Here is a 20629-nt window from a genome sequence, read left to right on the forward strand (position 1 = left end):
GCCTGCACACCAAATTTGGTTTGATTCCAAGCAGTAGCCGCATTGCTACAGAAGAAAGTTTTTTATTTATTATATGAAAATGAATGAAAAAAGATTTAAAATTTTCTGTTCACCCCATTAAATTGTTAGGTTGTCTATAGCAACAATGCTCAACCGATTTGGCTCAATTCCAACCAGTGGAAGCGGAGTCATTGCCGTCGCAAAATTTTGGATTTGAATAAAATAGTATTTATGGTGAACGATTCTTTAATCATTTATGACTGTTGTGTCCACCGTAAATACTATTTTATTCAAATCCAAATTTTTCGAAATCAATAACTCCGCTTCGGCTGGTTTGATTTGAGCCAAATTTGGTGGGCATCGTTTCTATAGACATCCTTACAATTTCATGGGTGAACAGAAAATTTTGAATTTTTTTACTAATTTTTAATTAATAAATAAAATAACACTCTTCTCCTGTAGCAATGCGGCTACTGGTTGGAATTGAACCAAATTTGGTGTTTAGGCTTCAATTCCGTAATCTAACAATTTTACCAAGTATCCAGAAGAATTTAAGAATACAGATTCATTTTTAACACCGCTACCGTACAGCAAGCTTGGCTTGTTTCGCACTATACAGTTCTGCTGTAGCATTTCCAGAAAAACCAGACATTAGATTAGACTTAAAATAAGACCATAGACAGATTTCATACATTCGATTAGAATTGGAATTAGAGCATAGAAACATTTCACAAATTAGAATAGCTTCAATTAGGATAATTAGACAACTAGAATACTGGCAACACCGCCTATATCAGAAATAACTGAATATATTTTTGAAGATTCTTTCTGTTAGTAGTGTCATATGCCATTAGTAATTTTATATTAGTCGCGAAGATTCATATCGCAATTTTCAAAGTAGAATCCTCTGAAAATCTGCGTACCATACTTGAGTATTTTTCCAACATTTCGTATTCTACTTCCACTTGGCGTAGTTTTGACTTGTATTGGGAACTGTTGCATCTGCTTGTGATCGAGTATAAATTGAAGTTGGTATTTCTACATCGACTTGAGTAGCAACGCTGGTAACTTTGACCATCTCTGCTTTGGTTTACCTCATAGATGCGACTACGAAAGTTGACATCAGGTGTCATTACCAAAGTTGTCATACCTGCTGGCTTGATAACGAGTCTTTCAGTTTTCGCAGCATACTTCTAAACTCGGTTAGTTCCTATGATATAATCTTGCTCTTGCAGCATGCAGTCTTTAAGCAGCATCCTAAAATTAGAAGAAAATCAGAGAAAGAGATGCATGGACTTGATTTAAATTTGACTACTTGGTATTAATGCAAAACACGAAACGTTTTCTAGTTGGGCAATATTGACTTTCAGAATGGATTCAAAGCGACCGCGGATACAGGTCTGATTAGAAAACCTTGACTTGCCTTATACATGGAAATTAGCAAATTAGCTGGATGCTAATGATTACCTTGCAATATGTGCTGTTTGATAACGATCCATCACTGTTTCGCAGCATACGGTTTTATGGTTCAATGCAACGTCGACCTGGTTGAAATGCCCTGACATGATCTTGTATAGTAGCATCCTAAAATTGAAATAATAACCATGAGGTATAAACGTTTAGTTTACAATTTGGATTGGATTCTAAACTCATCTGATATGTGCACTAGGGGTCTTCAAAAATGGATATTTTTCTCAAATCGTACTGGCTACTTGATAAAATTGTAAGGTTACCTAATTTAAGCCTGCACACCAAATTTGGTTCGATTCCAACCAGTAGCCGCATTGCTACAGGAGAAGAAAGTTTTTTATTTATTATATGAAAATGAATAAAAAAAAAATTGAAATTTTCTGTTCACCCCATTAAATTGTTAGGTTGTCTATAGAAAAAATGCTCAACCGATTTGGCTCAATTCCAACTAGTGGAAGCGGAGTTATTGCCGTTGAAAAATATTGGATTTTAATATAATAGTATTTTTACGGTGACCGAATCTTTAATCATTTATTACAGTTGTTCCCACCGTAATACTATTTTATTCAAATCCGAATTTTTCGACATCAGTAACTCCGCTCCGGCTGGTTTGAATTGTGGCAAATTTTGTGGGCATCGTTTATAGACAACCTAACAATTTCATGGGTGAACAGAAAATGTTGACTCATTTTAATATAATAAATTAAAAAAACTTTCTTCTCCAGTAGCAATGCGGCTGCTGGTTGGAATCAAACCAAATTTAGTGTGCAAGCTTCAATTAGGTAACCTAACAATTTTATCAAGTAGCCAGTAGAATTTGAGAATAAAAAGTCATTTTTGAACACCCCTACTGCACCGCAAGCTTGGCTCGTTTCGCATTATACAGTTCTCCTGTAGCCTTTTCAGGAAACCCAGACATTAGATTAGAATTAAAATTACCGTAGACCATAGAAAGATTTCATAAATTCGATTAGAATTAGAATTAGAGCATAGAAACATTTCACAAATTAGAATAGCTTCAATTACTATAATTAGACAACTAGAATATCTAGTTGTCCAAGTCTAGCAACACCACCTGTACCAGAAATAACTGATATATTTTTGAAGATTCTTTCTGTTAGTAGTGTCATATGCCCTTAGTAATTTTATATTAGTCGCGAAGATTCATATTGCAATTTTCAAAGTACAAACTTCCGAAAAACTACTTACCATACTTGACTATTTTTCCGACATTTCGTATTCTACTTCCACTTGACGTAGTTTTAACTTGTATTGGGAACTGTTGCATCTACTTGTAATTGAGTATAAATTGACGGGGTATTTCTACATAGACTTGAGTAGCAACGCTAGTAACTTTGACCATCTCTGCTTTGGTTTACTTCATATATGCGACTACGAAAGTTGACATCAGGTGTCGTTAACAAAGTTGTAATACCTGCTGGCTTGATAACGAGTCTTTCAGTTGTCGCAGCATACTCCTAAACTCGGTTAGTTCCTGTGATATAATCTTGCTCTTGCAGCATGCAGTCTTTAAGCAGCATCCTAAAATTTGAAAAATAATCAGAGAAAGAGATGCATGGACTTGATTTAAATTTGACTACTTGGTATTAATCCAAAACACGAAACGTTTTCTAGTTGGGCAATATTGACTTTCAGAATGGATTCAAAGCGACCGCAGATACAGGTCTGATTAGGAATCGCCCACGTTGGGAACCACTGCGGCTTAGCCTATACATGGAAATTTGCAAATTAGCTGAATGATAATGATTTCCTTGGAATATAAGCTGTTTGATAACGATCCTTTACTGTTTCGCAGCATACGCTTCTACCGTTAAATGTGACGTCGATTTGGTTGAAATTCCCTGATATTAGCTTGTATAGCAGCATCCTAAAATTGAAAAAATAACCATTTGGCATACGGTAAACGTTTAGTTGACAATTTGGATTGGATTCGAAAGGCCCAAGACATCCGAAATGTGTACTGATGTTGTAGCCTTGACTTGCTTTATGCTTGTAAATAAGCGAGTTAAAGTACAATTTTGAAACTCCCCTACGCATAGTATATTACTCACCAACAACATATTTGATTTCACATTCACAGAGTAAGAGTCTGCTACTAATAGCAATCAGTCCTTGAATCTAACAAAAAGCAGATTTGTGCATATGCACAGATCGTGTGTATGTCATATCATGAGTCAAGAAGTGCATATATTATGATTTGTTTATATTGATCGAAAGGACAGTTTGATAAACTTTGGCAAGGCTATGTTTGCCTCTTCATATTGGTCAAAACATTGAAGACCCAGCTAATCCGTGCATTGTTGCACACCGAGTTGACCGCAGTAGTGCGCATTGCTACTCAAGCAATAGATGTCAATTTCTACTCAATGACAAGCATATAGAAGTGGCTATGTCAAATCCATGTCAAGCTGCTTCAAATTAAAATAAATATATGAACAGAGCTCAGAGAAGTAATTTCAAAAGAAGTAGTCTAGTTGATGGGTCACATACTCTTAGCAGCTAGTCTGAGGGGGCCACTGCAAAATATGTTCAATGAGGTAAGCCTGTTCCTAGTCAAGTCTCTCATATTCATAGTGATAGCAATATGGCATCGTCATATTTTCACCCATGTCATAATATCATTAACATTTACTGGCCCCAATTTACGGGGATCGAAAGCTTTCATCAAATGTCCATTGCTCACCTCAGATACCATTGCTTCATATGCTTCAGCCCTTTGCTGTTTGTATGTTACACTTGTTTTCTCATGAGGAGAAATCGATAATTTCATTCTTCAAGAGCCCCAAATTTGCGATCTTTGCCCATGCAAGTCTGAAGTAGAATAGATAATATGTTTACCTTCCTACCATAACATAACATAATATATAATGTGTATATAGCTCAGTGATAATGACAGGGTGATAGGCCTATAAACATAGCTCTGCATAGTCAGTGGTAGGCTACCCTTTACACTTAAACAGGTCGTGATGTGCTTTGGTAATCAATATAACGACAATCGAGTCGATTTTTTTTCAATGCACTTACAAACGATGTCGCTCAAACCCAAATTACCGTAGTTTATAATCATAGCTAATGCTGGACCTGTCAACAGTATCTCCATTAGAGCCATTGAGCTACTGTGTCTTGGAGATTGGTATCGGTACTGGTGATACAACAATTTATGTGAATTCAATGTATCGTCACTACCGGTACGTTTAAAATTCCAACTTGCTACATATAATTCTGTTCAGTACAGCTGCGACACTGAGTAACAGGAATCGGATCTGTACTGGAAACGCAACGAAACAAATGTTCTTTACTACAATAGAACCGATACGAAATGTAACTCACCATCCAGATATTTTCAATCTCGAAAGAGGCTTTCTTCACAGATTCGCGACAACTAATACGGTCAGTCGATAGCCAGTCTGGTCTCTTAAGCGCGGAAATACGGCATATAACGAAACATTTTACATAGCTGTAGCGAAACATAGCAGCAGCTGTTCTGGTGACGACGGTTTGTATATTCCATTGTGATGTGACAATTGACTCACTGATGTAATTACTATATTGAAGTTAAGGATCTCCGGAATATTTGTATGTATTGATTTATCGGAAATATGGATTTGATAGCTGTGAAGCTGCAGATTGCATCATATTAAGCTTCAAAAAGTCTTGCAGTGCTAGATTTATCTTCATAGATCGAACCATAGCAATTTACAACGTTGTAAATTGCTATGGATCGAACCATTGATACGATCCGAAAGCTGTATGCGAATTGTCGGTTAGGCTTAGTGTGCAATTCATAAAGCTACCAAATAGTGAATAAAACATCAATATAGATATGAAAATAACCAGGAAACTTTGCCCAATTTAGTCCCTCTTTCGCCCAATTCAATGATTGTTCCGTGACGTAACCTGGTGTTCCATTCTAATTTGAATTCTTGCTACGCCCATATTGCGTACTGCTCATATAAGTTTGTGGCTGAAATTTAACTCCTTCTAGTATTCCCAACTCTAAAAACCCTTAACCTGCATTATATGGTAGTTATACACTAATGCTGTGCGGAATAGGCCCGATATATTTTGTACATATAGCCTACGTACAATGTACAGTTGTGCATTTGACGTGACATGAAAGAAATTATAAACCAGTATCGTGACAACCTCATAATCTGTCGTATTTTTGCCACACACTTGAGATACATCGGTCACACTATAGTAGACAGGGTGAAATTTCAGCCAAAGTACGAGTACCGCAGTGCACGATAAATGTGAATTACAATATGAAATTGCGGACTTAGCTATTATTCATTCATGTCAATGTAGCACACGAACGAATGCTTATTTGTCACTGAATCTGAAACTATATGCGTAGGCGAATTTACTTGATCGAACCGGGTTAAATCCATAAAAACTGAACAATGGAACATTGCCTAAGCCTACCCAAGAAGCCTTAAAGACACGGACAACAATAAAGTGGGCGAAAACACGCATTTTCGGTGGATAATTCAACCCCAAACAGAATATGTCCTACACGACCTACAGTTAGACACAGCAGAGAAGTTCTTAAGTGCCCATACAATGATCAGTACAGTGATTCGACTGAATATTTAACAAGAATGCAGACTTGCCGCACCCCTGCCTGCTTAACCAGGCTTCTGACCGACACAGACTTAAAACTTCAACAGTCAAGTTTTGTGGAAGCGGCTAGCGCGGATTGAATCCCAAACTTCATATTTGTCTGACAAAAGGTGTAATCTTTAACAATTCACCCCAAATGCCAATGCTTGGGGTGTATATCTTATGGTATGTGTGTGTGGGGGTGTATTTGGCTTATTTCCACCAATAGCTTAGGTGTAAATGACAAATTTAGTACCCAATAGGTGTGTTGACCCAAAACACACCCTACGCGAGGGTGTGAATTGCGAAAACACACCATTTTCGTTTACAGTGTAGGGTGTACCATAATTTGCAAAGGGTGTACCACTCGGATGGGGTGTACAGGGGTGTACCAGATCCGAAATACAATGAGCCGATGGCTAGCTATCACAAAGGCAGGTTTATAGGTCAGTACAGGTTGACGCACAGGTTAATGAGCAATATAGTACGATGTTATCTCAAGTGTAAAGCCTGGAATAGACGATGCGTTCAGAGCGCATGCGTTTAGTGAGATTAGTGAGTTAGTGAGATTGCGTCATCGCACGGGTGGTAAACACTATGCACTCAGCCGTGTCTGTCACGTATGGATGATCATCACCTGCACAGTTGGGATTGTTGTAGCTCAGTGATATTCATTGAGTCTAGTTGGGGGGTTATTAATATATAAGTATGCCCCATTTTAAAAAAGTGGTTAAAAACTCAAGTCGTAGGAAGAGAAATGTTAAAATTTTGTGTGTTCTGGCTGCAATTTTGGCCGATGTGGAGGAGCAGCCCAAACGGAAACCAAGAGAATTTTGGGTTCATCCTGTGCTACAGAAACGGGATGAGGCAGGTAATGTTCAGTTCATCATTCGTTGATTTTTCTCTTTCAAATGATTTGTATTTGCAGGTGAATTTCATGCGTTGTGTAATGATTTGCGATTATTAAGAAGAGCGCATTACCGCCAGTACTTCAGGATGAATCCAGAAACGTTTGATTACCTGGTGTGCCGTATAACTCCGTTCATTCAAAAACAATCCACAGTAATGAGACAACCAATAGGTCCTGACGAAAGACTTGCAATAACACTGAGGTATAGTTAAAGAATTACCGTATTTGTGCAAGAAGTATACTTCAACTAAATTCTTGTTGCAGATTTCTAACCACCGGTGACTCGTACCGTACTATTTCCTACTCATATCGTTGTGGAGCGTCAACCGTTGGGATGATTGTACCAGAGACATGCTCCGCTATTTGGAATGCACTTGTGGCCGAGTTTATGCCAGTTCCAGAGTCGAGTGACTGGAAACGAATATCTTCTCAATTCTACGATAACTGGAATTTCCAAAACTGCATCGGCAGCATCAACGGCAAACACGTACTAATACAGAAACCAGCCTCGACTGGCTCCCAGTTCTACAACTACAAAAAGAACTTCAGCGTCGTATTGATGGCTGTAGTGGACGCTGAATACCGTTTCATATCTGTTGATGTGGGATCGTACGGTCGCTTTAGTGACTCGAATATTTTCAATAATTCGGTATTTGGTAAACGTCTCAACTCGAATCAATTGCAGTTACCGCAAGACGCGCCAATGCATGGATGTGACAATACCACACCTCATGTTTTTGTGGCCGACGAAGCCTTTCCACTGAAAAGAAATTTGATGAGGCCATTTCCGGGTTGTTCACTGAATCGCAACCGCCGAGTATATAATTATCGTCTCAGCAGAGCAAGACGTACGGTGGAAAATGCTTTCGGCATATTATCGTCTCGATTCAGAGTATTCAGGCGTCAGATGGCCATTGAAGTCAATAATGTGGACACAGTGGTGAAAGCATGCACTGTTCTCCATAATTTTCTCATTGGAAAACCAACATACTTCGATGACACGCAATGGGAAACCCTTGAAGATTGCCTTATGGAAGGTTTGGATGGATTGGCTCGTAGGCCATCTAATGACGCGCTCAACATTCGTCAGCAGTTTGTGAACTATTTCTGCAGTGCTGCTGGATCACTATCATGGCAATCAGAATTGATTTAGTACTGTTCTATCATAAAGTCATGCTGCTCATAATACAGTTATTACCGAGTTCTCTAAACTTGTCCCAGTAAGAGTAGTAGGGGAGAGGAGGCCAAGATGAGACATGCAATTTTTCTCACAGAAAAATTTTCTAATGGACAGATTCCTTCAACTATGTTGTTCCCATAATATCATTCCATAGTCCTACCATATTAGCAAGGCAAACAGATTTGAGATTGGGCAGAAAAATGCCAAAAACTATATTTTCATAGCCTATGTCAGTTATGTGAATTCAGGTTTGTAAGGGCATACCTATCATAGTACTTGATATTATAGAACAAGAATACTGGAACTGGTTGAGTGCAATATTAGAAGTGTAATCATGCGCTTACTTCTGAAAAGTAACGGACAGAAATGTTTTTATTCAAATTTATATGTTAATTTAGGTGTGGGGGTAAGATGAGACAAAATCATGATGAGACATGGGTATCAGAGGGGTATGAGATGAGACATGGGTATCAGAGGGCTTTTCTATTGAAGGCCTCGGAAGATTAAAAATTTACTGTTGAAGGCGCACAAAATGTATTATTTATCTAGTAGTTTACCAGATGCGACATTACAAGACAAAATAATAACGAATCTCTCATTGTTGCTGGATCCCATGGTTGATTGGTTTTCGATGTCATTTATATGTGTATATGATGTACAAATTCTTTTCAGAAATGACCTATTTCATGATTATTATATTTTATTCACGGTGTTGCTGGTTGAGTCATCATTTGGGATGAATTGGTGGTGTAATGAGCAAGAATTGCTTGGTGTCTCATCTTAACTACAGTGTGTCTCATCTTACCCTCACCTGGGGGTAAGTGGAGACATTTGAGCAAGGATTTTTGAGGGCCAAGAAATCCATCAGTATGTTGTTTAATATAACTCAAGCCACTGTCATGGAAAGTAGAGATCACAGGCTTTCCATTGGTATCAAAATTAATCCTCAGAAGGCATTACTCTTCGAGTGGCCTTGAATTATCAGAAAAGTGTTCTCATCTTGGCCTCCTCTCCCCTACACTAGCTACTGAACAGCCTCTGGCAACAACTCTGATATATAAATCCAATATCAAAACAGGCAAAACGAATATATTGCAATATCTTGATCGCATGAAATTAACACAGTACATCAAGCACAGTTAACTATCGTCGCTGTAGCGTAAAAGCTAATCTAGCGATCCAATATCAAAACAAATTTATCCCAATCTCGAAGCACAGTTACACGAATAAATACCGACAAGAAATGAAGCACAGTTATCTATCGAAGTACATGCCAGCAGCAATCTCAGACAATTGTTTGTGGTGTGTCGCAAGGAAGCAATGCAAGAAAATATAGGAACAGCAACTTGAACCTTACCAAAAAGTAGGGCAAAAAACTAGTGGAACAAAACCATATCTTTGCTGTGGAATCAGAGCAGATTATTTACTATATGCACAACATCGAAGAAAGAAATTTTATTTTGAATACTGGTTTTTCATATTTCCATGTCATCGTTTCCGTGAGATTTTATGCAGGCTACTCTGATTCCACAGCAACGATCTTTCACAGTGACTAATTACATGCCACCATCAATCACAGATGATTGCTAGCGTATCACAAGAAAGCGATGCAAGAAATATGAAACGGCAACTCAGAACTTGAAGCTCAAAACAGTAACAAACTAAAGGTTGATTCCATGTCAAATCGACCCGACTATTCTTCTTTAATATCTGGTGGTAGTACTAAATCAACTCTACAAAAATATCTTTCAAGTTTCCGATATTTTCAAAATTCAGTTGAAACATCAAGGATACCCAAGCGACTGGAACGAGGAGCCAAAATATAAACATTTGGTTGATTCGACATGGAATCACTGTTAACGAAATTTACAAAAACTTGTCCATCTACTCCTCTTCAGGACATTCACATTCACACACCAACGTGTGTATTTGCAGCCTGAGTAGCTGTTTTCTACGAGGATTTTTTTTTTTCACCTCGCGCGACATCGATAGCATGAAGAGGTCGTCAGAGTCGTATTCGTCCTCTGATTGAAATAAAAGCATGTGTTCATGAGTATGTTGGTAGTAAAGGTCTCGTATAAATCTCACCTGTGGCATTTTTCTCAACAATGTCGAGAACCCGATTAACTTCTGTCTGCAGCCTGGACGAATTCTTGCGTGCAGGGGTACGCGACAGTGGAATTGCAGACCTAGCAGGAGTCTGGCAGATGTCCGATTCAACTGAAATTTGAGTATTATTTGATGAAACACAGAAAATCACTTATTCAAAAATGTGACTGGGTCCAGACAACTTTCCTGTCCACAAGATTAGATGATATTCATTCAATTAGAGTTCTACCAGGAAATGACAAAATTATTGCGTTTGCAATTGATTCCAGGTTGGTCATCTTGTCATAAATGAGAATGTACAAACTTACACGCTGACATATGATCTACCCCTGCCACCTCCACGCTCGAGCTGCTGCCGATTATGGTCATGTTTGTCGATGTGCTGGAATGTATTATTACAATTTTGAAACGGCCCATTCACGTCTACAGAAGTAGAAATACTTACCTACGATTTTGCATATAAGGTTCCAAGAACCTTAGTAGTGGCATCAGTTGCCAATTTGAGCCCTCCGCATTGGTAGTTGACCCAGAAGCAGGGCCGTAACAGCACTTCGTCAGGCCCCCCCCAAAACGTTGGCCGTGGGCCCCCCATAGGGTGATAAACCTAACTTCTGGGGGGCTTCGCCCCCCAGACCCCCCTTTGGCTGTCCGCTTTTTGACGCTATTTCACATCTGCATTGGGGGCCCGTTTGGTGCATCAGCTTTTCCCGCCTAGACGCGCGAAGCGCGAAAAATTTCAGTAAATCATGATTGAATCAGGCAATATGATCGGGAATTACATATATATTGCTATCAATTTTGATCCTCTCCCTGCTCCCGTAATCAGATTTACCGGTAGAGCTGAGCGAGGTATGTTTTAAAACGTAGGACCGTCTAATAATAATTAGACAACTTCGGGCGTATACCCATTGGCTGGAACGAAACAGCACTTCGTCAGCCTCGCCCCCCCCCACAAAAACTTGGGTTTGGGGGTCTCATATGGTGATAAACCGACCCCCTCATCACAGTGTTCGCTTTTGCCACGAAATTAGCTGCACTGTTCAGTGAGCCAGCTCGAAGCGCGAAAATTTTCGATAATTCATGATACAATCGGTCAATAAGATCGGGAATTGCTAATATATTGCTATCAATATCTTGTCCTCTCTGCTCACGTTATCAGATTTACCTGAAACTGCAGGGCCCGTAAATAATAATTAAACACCTTCGGACGGACCCGTTGGTATGACTTCGTTACATGATTTTATTTCGTGACCTCCTGTCTGCTATATCAAAAATATAGAATCGCTCAAACGTACTAAACTAAAAGACGCACACGATTTCAAATTGGTATTTCTTCACAGGCATATATTTTTTTCCTGCTGGATGGTATTTGTCTTCTGAGGTTCAGATTGCCAAGACAGGAAGCAACATATGGCGCCAGTCATTTAGGCGCCTATGGACAATTAAACCTATTATTTTGTATATATAACTAAGTTTTCGGTCTGCGTAAGGGCAGTCTGTTTCGGCCAAGCTTTTCGTGCTGCCGATCGTTCTGGCACACTTCTTGGAGTCGCATGTAATAAGTCCTAAATCGTTATATATCTTGGTGCGTAGTGGCGTATTAATGGCCAACACCGATATGTCCATTTCTATAAATCTTGCGTGTTTTTTCTTGGGGGAAGAGTACCAAATAATCAAGATATTTGGCAACTTTAGAGAGAGAGAGAGAGAGATATGATATTCTTTCTCGCCTGCACCATCGAGATGCTTTGGCGACGGAGTTGCGATACGGCCCCATGAGGTCATCTAGTCTGCGCCCCCGTTTTTTTTTCTCCTCCATGCTATCCGTGATTGCTGAGCGCCGAGCAGGATAGCTGCGGATACCATTTTTCGAGTCTTTGGTATGACCCGGCCGGGGATCGAACCCACGACCTACCGCTCGAGAAGCCGGACGCATAACCATTACACTATCTCGCTCGCATTAAATCGCGCGCAGCGCGAAAAATTTTGGAAAATATTGCATAAATTTAAAAAAAATACTCTATAATTTATGCTAATTCACGAAATAATTTGGGGCCCCCTTCGAGCTCGGGCCCCCCCCCAATTGGGGGGTTTGGGGTGCGGCAGTTACGGTGCTGCCCAGAAGGCACGTACTTTCGGCGCTCTCTAACGTACCTGCCACGAAGATACCGCCATCTCTTGGCAAGGTCTTCCCCGTTGGATTCTGAATGTTATTGTGTACAATGACGAGCATGAAAGAGTCTCCGCATACTTTACATACCTTCAAGTCCAAATTCTTTAGCTATGTCCCGCCATATTCTGTTCCTGATAACCTTGTTGTAGTAGTCAGGATGGCTTTGATTGTATATCTCCGGTCGCAATTGTACAGCAGTAATTAGATGTTCATCTTCAATTAGACTCATTTTGTTTTAGTACTGAAAATTGCATAAAATCCCCTGATTAATCAGTGCAACTTCACGAAGCGCGTCACAACCTCATATTCCCGATCACTACAGAGACAGATCTACTAGCACTAGCTGAACGGACGGAAAATACGCATGGAAGCGAACGCGTGCGGGTTCTCACACTTTTGCTCTTTCTGCTCCTCATTTTTTCCTCGTCCCTCTTCTCTCTCGCACGCATCCGTTTGAGAAGAGAAATAAGTAGAGAAAGATACGGACGCGTTTACGGATCGTCTATTCCAGGCTTAATACTGTACACCAGTGGTTCCCAACCTTTTTCGGTGGCAGGGCCAAATTTAGAATTTCTGAGTACGGCCGGGGCCGCAAGAATACCAAGGAAGTGAAAGGAACCCAAAATAGTCACGAAATGTTATAATTAAGATTGTTCCGATCATTCGCTTGACGCCATAGGCCATTGTGTTGCCGCGCTCCCGTTGTTCAGAACAATCAACATTTGCTGGCTATTTGGGAGTAGTTTTATTGCACTGGCGAGATTTCAATTCGTATTTTTGGAATCAGTGCGACACTTGCTTTCGATAAACACCGACATATCAAATTATTCGGACGCTTGGGTCGCGAGCTATAGGAATACCAATTATGCTGCTTTTTGCCGGCTAAGCAGTACGCATCTCGGCGTATTCAATCGTGAGTCACTTGCTGCACATCTATCCGTAAATTAGTTATCAATACCCAGGGCCGTAACAGCACTTCGTCAGCCCGCCCCCCCCCCCAAAAAAAAACGTTTCTCTCAGAACTTTGAAGCCCCCAGACCAGGCTAAATGGCTGTTTACCGCTATTTATCATCTAAATCTCGTGTCCGTTTTAGGCAGCTTCTCCCGACTAATCGCGCGAAGCGCGAAAAATCTCTATACTTCATGATTTAATTGGTCAATATAATCGGGAATTGCATATATATTGGTATCAATTTTTATCCTCTCTCTGCTCACGTAATCAGATTGACCGGTTGAGCTTTGTGAGTTGTGTTTGAAAAGGTAGGGCCACTAAATAATAATTAAACATCTTCTGGCGTATACCCGTTGGCAGGAACGAAACAGCACTTCGTCAGCCCCCCCCCCCCCCCAAAAAAAAACACTTAGGTCTTGAGCTCCCATTGCGTGATAAACCGACCCCCGTGCCGTTGTTCGCTTCTGCTATGAAATCAGGATCCCCGTTTAGTGAGCCAGCGTGGAGCGCGAAAATTTTCGATAATTCAAAATAAAATATGTCAATAAGATCGGGAATTGCATATATATTGCTATCAATTACTTGTCCTCTCTGCTCACGTAATCAGATTTACCGGTAGAACTGAGTGAGGTGTCTTGGAAACTGTAGGGCCCGTTAATAATAATTAAACATATTCGGATGTGCGGACTCGTTGGTACGACTTCGGTACATGATGTTATTTATTATTTCGTGACCTCCAGTCTGCTATATCAAGAAATATAGAATCGCCAAACATACTAAACTAAAAGATACACACGATTTCAAATTGGTAGTTCTTCACTGGCATATAATTCTTCCCTGCGGAATGGTAGCCTATTTGTCTCGTGACGTTCAGATTGCCAAGACAGGAACATTCGGCGCCAGTCATTTAGGCGCCTATGATCAATTATACATATATGTATTTTGAATATGCATAACGAAGTTTTCGGTCAGCGCAAGGGCAGTCCTTTTCGGCCATGGTTTTCTCGCTGCCGATCGTTTTGGCATACTTCTTGGAGTCGCATGTTACATGGCCTAAAACTTTATATGTCTTCGTGCGTTGTGGAGCGGTAAGGGCCAACGCCGATATACCCACTTCTATAAATCTTGCGTATTTTATCTTGGTCGAAGAGTACCCAATAACTAAGGTACTTGAAAACTCGAAATCGCGCGCAGCGCGAAAAATCTTTGAAAAAGTTGCATAAAATTTCATAAAATAATGTATAATTTATTCTAATTCACTAAATAATATTGGGCCCCCTTCGAGCTCGTTCCCCCAATTGGGCGGCTTGGGGTGCGGCAGTTACGGTCCTGTCAATACATATATCTATACCTATATCTATAGGTACTGCCCGTTCAACTGGAAATTTAGGGCACTTTGCATTGAAACAGCAGTGACGTAATCTTAGAAGTCTACTCACAACTTTCCTACAATCCTAATTGAAAACTCCAGACTCCAAGCCAAGCAAGAGTATTTTATAAATATATATTTTATTCATAAATCGATTTCTCAATATTTTTGTGGGGGCCGCAAGAAGGCTAGCTGGGGGCCGCATGCGGCCCTCAGGGCCGCGGTCGGGAATCACTGCTGTACACCGCTTGATTGTGATGTCATAAGCAAATATTTCTCATATTCATTTAGCCGTCTGTCATCGCAGTCTGTTGACACACTGCGTGATTATGATCAAGTCACTGCTTGTAATTCGGCTATTGGACAGCATCTCTTATCCCATCCAGAATGTGCTGATCATTACAATGACAGTCAATTTTCTATACTTGCTCGTGGCCGTTCTCTTTTTCATTTAAAGGTCCTGGAATCTACGATCATAAAGCTACGAAAGCCGATTCTCTGTCGCCAGAAGGAACGCCTCTACACTCTTGGAATATTTCATTAATGTTATGTGTTTTCGGTTATTTATAACCGAATATGTACTCGTTAACGTTTGTTTTCTACCGTTACTACCGTATCTAGCCCGTCTACCAGTTGTTTGTTTTTGTTATTATTACGTCATACAGACAAAATATTTCTTACATTTCGAATTTGATCCACCCCATCACTAACGTTCGCTACTGATGAAAGTTAGTCGAAAAGCTTTTAGCGAATAAATTAACAATATGAAGTTATTGTTTCGCGTTATTTAGCCGTCGGCAACAGACCAATGGTTCCGTTTGGTGTTTGAAAGTATATGCAGCAAACATGTGTTCAGCTAGTCCAGGGGTCACCAACACGCGGCCCGCCAAGTCATATTCTGCGGCCCGCGACCTGATTTGAGATTTCGGAAGAAAGCTAAGAAAACCAATTTGAAATGCTGAAACTGACTACAGTTTCAACATGTTGCTGTTATTGTTTCAAAATAAGCTATTCTCTATTGCCCAATATCACTATTCGCCACTAGCAAAAACCATTGTGGTGATGGCAACAACGCTCCATCGAGGGAGATGTGCTCAACTGAAAAAATTTTCGCGCCCCCCACGGGGGGCACGAGCTCCCCAGTTTTAGAAACCACTTTGCTAAGCCGTTTTCTAAGCGTCTTGGTCTTGGCAGTGTTTGGGCCATTGCAAGTCAAGACAGTATGCCCATTCATATCAGCTGATTGTCCCTCGATGGAATGACATTGCTCTGTGTATAGTCCGGAATTCATCTTAGAGAATTCTTTTATCAACAGTCACTTCTTCCATGCCATCAAACTAGACGGCGGGATTGCTAGCATTCTGGTTGCATTTTGTGATATGACGATTTTTGAGTATCATAAATGGTGGCATGTCTAAAAAGTTTGAGAACCCCTATGGCTTCGGGTTTCGCCACAAGATCAAGCTTTACGTGAAGATGGTCTTTCGGCTAGTCACGTAGCTCGACAGTCCAAATATCGATTCCTTAGTCGCTGAAAATCGTTTCCAGGTATCGTGCACAGCTCACAGTTAGGGCTGGGCACAATGATTCGAGTACTCGAATCTGAATCGAGTAATAATTTTAATGATTCGAGTCGAGTAGTAAAAGACGATTTTTTCGAGTACTGAACATACGAAACATATAGTACAAAGCTACGAAGGTTACCGGACGTAGCACATTTCCGAAGTCATGATTATCCCACAACATTGGCACCAAGTCGAATGAAATCGGTGTGGTTGAAAAAATACCAAATTATCGTTTATGAGATGGATAACAGCCATCATATTCTTTTTGGTGGCATAAACGGTACATATTTGAACTTTGACGTATTACATTCTGTTATGACGTCATAATTCGTGATACTCGATTACTCGACTCGACTCGAAGCATATTGCCTGATTCAGAATCGAATCACTCAAGTACTCGATTTTGCCCAGCCCTACTCACAGTTCAAAATAAAATAAAATTGATGACAGTGATCTTTTGTTGTACTTGTAATCCTTCAATAAAATATTATTTCGTTTGTGGTCAATGCCCATCGCCTATGTTAGGTAGCTCACCGTCGTACTGACGTAGAGTTTTAGAATGTTGTTGCCTATTTTTCATCGATATCGAATTCATGCGGCCCGCCGGCTCTACGAAATTTGAAAAGTGGCCCGCGACCCGTTTTGAGTTGGCGACCCCTGAGCTAGTCATTTGTCTTTTAGTGATTTTTGAGGAAACCGCCGTGATAGCTCAGACTTCTTGAATCGGTACTTCCTACCCGACGTTAATAAATACCGCAATGCACATAAATGAAGTGACGTAGCCAGCAAGGGTCGAAACAGCTTCCATGTTGAAATCAAACCCTTTTGTTTAAAAATGCCGATTTTACGTCCAATCTTTCGCCATACATTTGTAATTCAGGATTTTGTTATTAGTAATGCAAATTAGCGACTATAGACTGTGCATAGCGGGATACGATCTGAGGTTACTGACATTTCTTGCAACCCATGTTTGTTGTTTGTTGTTTGTTTTGGGGTATTCATGGTAGGCTTACCATACGTCCTCTTTTAAGAGGATTTGTCCTCTTTTTTGACTTTTTTGAAAGTGTCCTCGGAGGACGCCCTTTTGTCCTCTTTTTTGAGATTTTGTCCTCTTTTTTGAAAATTTAGGTCAGATTCAGAGCAAATGGCGAGTGATATGGCGCAAATTAGCACAGAAGTGAAGCTCCGGCGGGTATTTCGGAGTTAAAAACGGTCTGAGCGAAAAGATGACCTTTTTTTTAGTCATCCACATTGGAGAGAGAAACGGTATTTTGAGCTCTGAGCGGAAAAGATGACTATTTTTTTTAGTCAACCGATCACAAAGTGGGAAAAATTCACCAGTTTTTGAGAATTCTTCTTCGGATTTGCAAGTCTGAAATTTCTGAAAAAGTGTCCTCTTTTTAGATTTCCAAAATATGGCAAGCCTAACATGGTGATTGTCGACTAATCTACTATGGACATTTACACCAGGCCGACATTCTTCTTTTTTTCCGTAAGTGCCGACTTATAGCACGGCCCACCACCAGGCTTTTGTAAGACACAACTGACGCGGATGAAGTAGGTAAACCTCCAACACTTAGGTATCGGAATTCGGAAGTCGACCTTGGTCGGACTCGAACCCGCACCCATCGGTGTTGCAGCCGCGGATTATACCACTGCGCTATCCCGCCACCTTGCAGCCCACGTGCTACTATCGACTGTGTGTGGTATGGGGCAGGCCTGATACGCAGTAGGCTGGTTCCCCTGCTATCATCGCTGATCTGAATTACCGCTTCTGCACAAGTAGCTTTACCTACTCTCTCCCAATACTGTTACATTTAGGTTGATTATCGTTCGTAATGTCATGCTGTTTTTGAGCTGACACGAAATAAATTCCAATTTGCGTGGCGGGCGGCCTAACTGTCTGCGAATAGACTCTGTGACCAAATACTATTTTATTCAAATCCAAATTTTTTGACGGCAATAACTCCGTTCTACTGGTTGGAATTGAACCAAATTTGAAGAACATCGTTTTTATGGACAACCTAATACTTTCATGGGGTGAACAGAAAAATTTCAAATTTTTCGTTATTTATTTTTATATTATAAATAGAAACTTTCTTCTCCCGTAGCAATGCGGGTACTGGTTGGAATTGAAGCAAATTTGGTGTGTAGGCTTAAGTTAGGTAACCTAACAATTTTATCAAGTAGCCAGTACGATTTGAGAAAAAAAGTCATTTTTGAAGACCCCTAATGAACAGGGGTGTACGAGTTTTGAGCAAATGTTAAAAGGGTGCACCACGTCGAAAAAGGTTGAAGAGCACTGCTCTATACTGCAGTAATAATATCGCATATAGATCGCATAAAACGCACACTAGGTTTACCTTCAAATTAGTTGTGTTGCACAGTATTTTCAATACAGAGCATTCAGAAAATACTGTATACTGTATTGCTGTGTAAGACACGCATATAGGGCGCATATAGTACTTTTTGATCTCTCCAGCGACGCAAGTAACTGTCAAACTGTCAAGCAAGCGTGTTAACTTTTTTCTTCCTTTACTTTAGTAAGCAATTTAACTTCCGCTAAATTTTCTGCACCATTCTGTTCCACAAGATGCACGCAAATGCACACAATTAAAAGTGTATATAAAGCTGACACGGTCTTTAATGAGTTCATTGTCGTTTGTCACTGCCTGGATAGTCATGTTTTTCACTAAAAACATGAACACTCATCTTGTGTTGAAACCAACGGGGTATTATGGCATAACCTAACGATAGGAAATGAAAGTCTGTGTCTAAATTAAGCAGATAATATTTCGAAGATTACTTGAAGTTAGTAAGTGCAATTTTTAGTTTTGTTGTAGTCCTGAGCAGTGAGCCATTTACCGAATAAAGCGGCTGTTCCGAATATCGGGTGTCCTAATTAAGCGGAGCCAAATCTATGTACTTTTTATGCGAATATAAAGAAAATATTGCAGGATATAAAAATGGTTTACCTAGTTGATTGCACTTTGTCACAAAGCTGTTGGGTTTTCATGATTTCACAGAAATGTCATTTGCGCCAACGTGCAATGTTACGAACAATTGAGGTCTGGCGAAAAAGCATCGAACTATTATTCTCGTTTCGACAGTATTTAGATGGTGTTTTCTAGGGATGGTGTGAACCTCATGACGTCATAATGCTAATTCCAACCCTAGATTTCAGTGAGTTGATATATTAATGAGAACAATAATTAGCGACCACTCGGACCACATTATGCAACAATGCAGGAGTAGGCTACATACTGACTTTTTAACCGTCACCAAATGTATCAAGTGCGACAATCAAATGATATAATATTCCGATAAAATCAATATCTTCCATCACTTTACCAAGAATTTCGACGAGGACTTGCGGGAAAATATAAGCTTACGCCTTAAAGGTATATAGGTCAGACCTGACAATGTATTCGGCGCCTGAGCATTGGTACCAGTGTTGGGATGACTCGAGTCACGACTTGACTCGAGTCACCTTTTTTGTATGACTTGACTTGACTCGAGTTACATTGCTGAAATGACTCGACTTGAATTGACTCGGCCTATCAGAAATGTGGATTGACTCGTGACTCGGAGCAAAATTCCCGAGTCAATTTCAAGTAATCGGTGTCGACTAAAATCACCGTATCTTGCATATGGTCGGATTGTTCGTGAAACGCTTGTGTAACCCGTGAGAGCGACCGATAATTTAATGACCGTGCGTTTTACTGAGCCTCCATTGTTCTCTCACAAATAAATTGACCGCAAGCGATGTGATCGAAGCTTACAGCTTACGTAGTCGTAAGCTCGTATAGCAAAGTAATTTCTGTTATCTGTTTTTACCTTAACCGAACCTCTTGTTTTATTGAAACTGATCGAATATAGTTTGAATAGTCCTCAGCCATTGGGGCAGGCTCGAATTGTATCATATCGATTTGTAAATGCGTAATGTATTGCATCTTATCAATTCGTATCTATTCTCTATCTTGGCTGGCTAAACTGAAGTTTAGCAGTTATACGTCAATGTGAGCGATACAGCGCCTTCTTGCGTGTACATTTAACTCTATATTCGTTCATCGGTTCAAAGTCAATGACCACTCAATCTGTATTTCAAACAGCTAGCAAAATGGAATGACGTTATCATGCTTCATACTTCGAAACGTCGACTTGACTTGAATTGTGACTTGACTCGTGACTTGACTTGACTTGACTCGACTTGACTCGAGTCACCTCCAAAAATCGAGTGACTTGACTTGACTCGAGTCAACTTTGAAAATCGATTGA

At 40.1% G+C, this 20629-nt stretch overlaps 1 protein-coding gene and 1 long non-coding RNA gene across 2 annotated transcripts in view; one reads left to right on the top strand and one right to left on the bottom strand.

The window, feature by feature from the left end:
• Positions 1 to 20629, top strand: part of LOC145448459 (ryncolin-1-like) — a 112475-nt gene that overhangs the window by 14815 nt on the left and 77031 nt on the right. The window lies entirely within an intron of this gene.
• LOC145448852 (uncharacterized) lies at positions 3220 to 4996 on the bottom strand. Its single transcript, XR_013918040.1, has 3 exons — positions 4822 to 4996; positions 4175 to 4302; positions 3220 to 3358 (listed from the first exon to the last, which is right to left on the bottom strand). It is a non-coding gene; the product is annotated as an uncharacterized LOC145448852 (long non-coding RNA).

This window comes from Botryllus schlosseri, chromosome 10 (assembly GCF_051294905.1).
Source record: "Botryllus schlosseri isolate E-star chromosome 10, Bs_hap1, whole genome shotgun sequence".
NCBI classification, from domain to species: domain Eukaryota; kingdom Metazoa; phylum Chordata; class Ascidiacea; order Stolidobranchia; family Styelidae; genus Botryllus; species Botryllus schlosseri.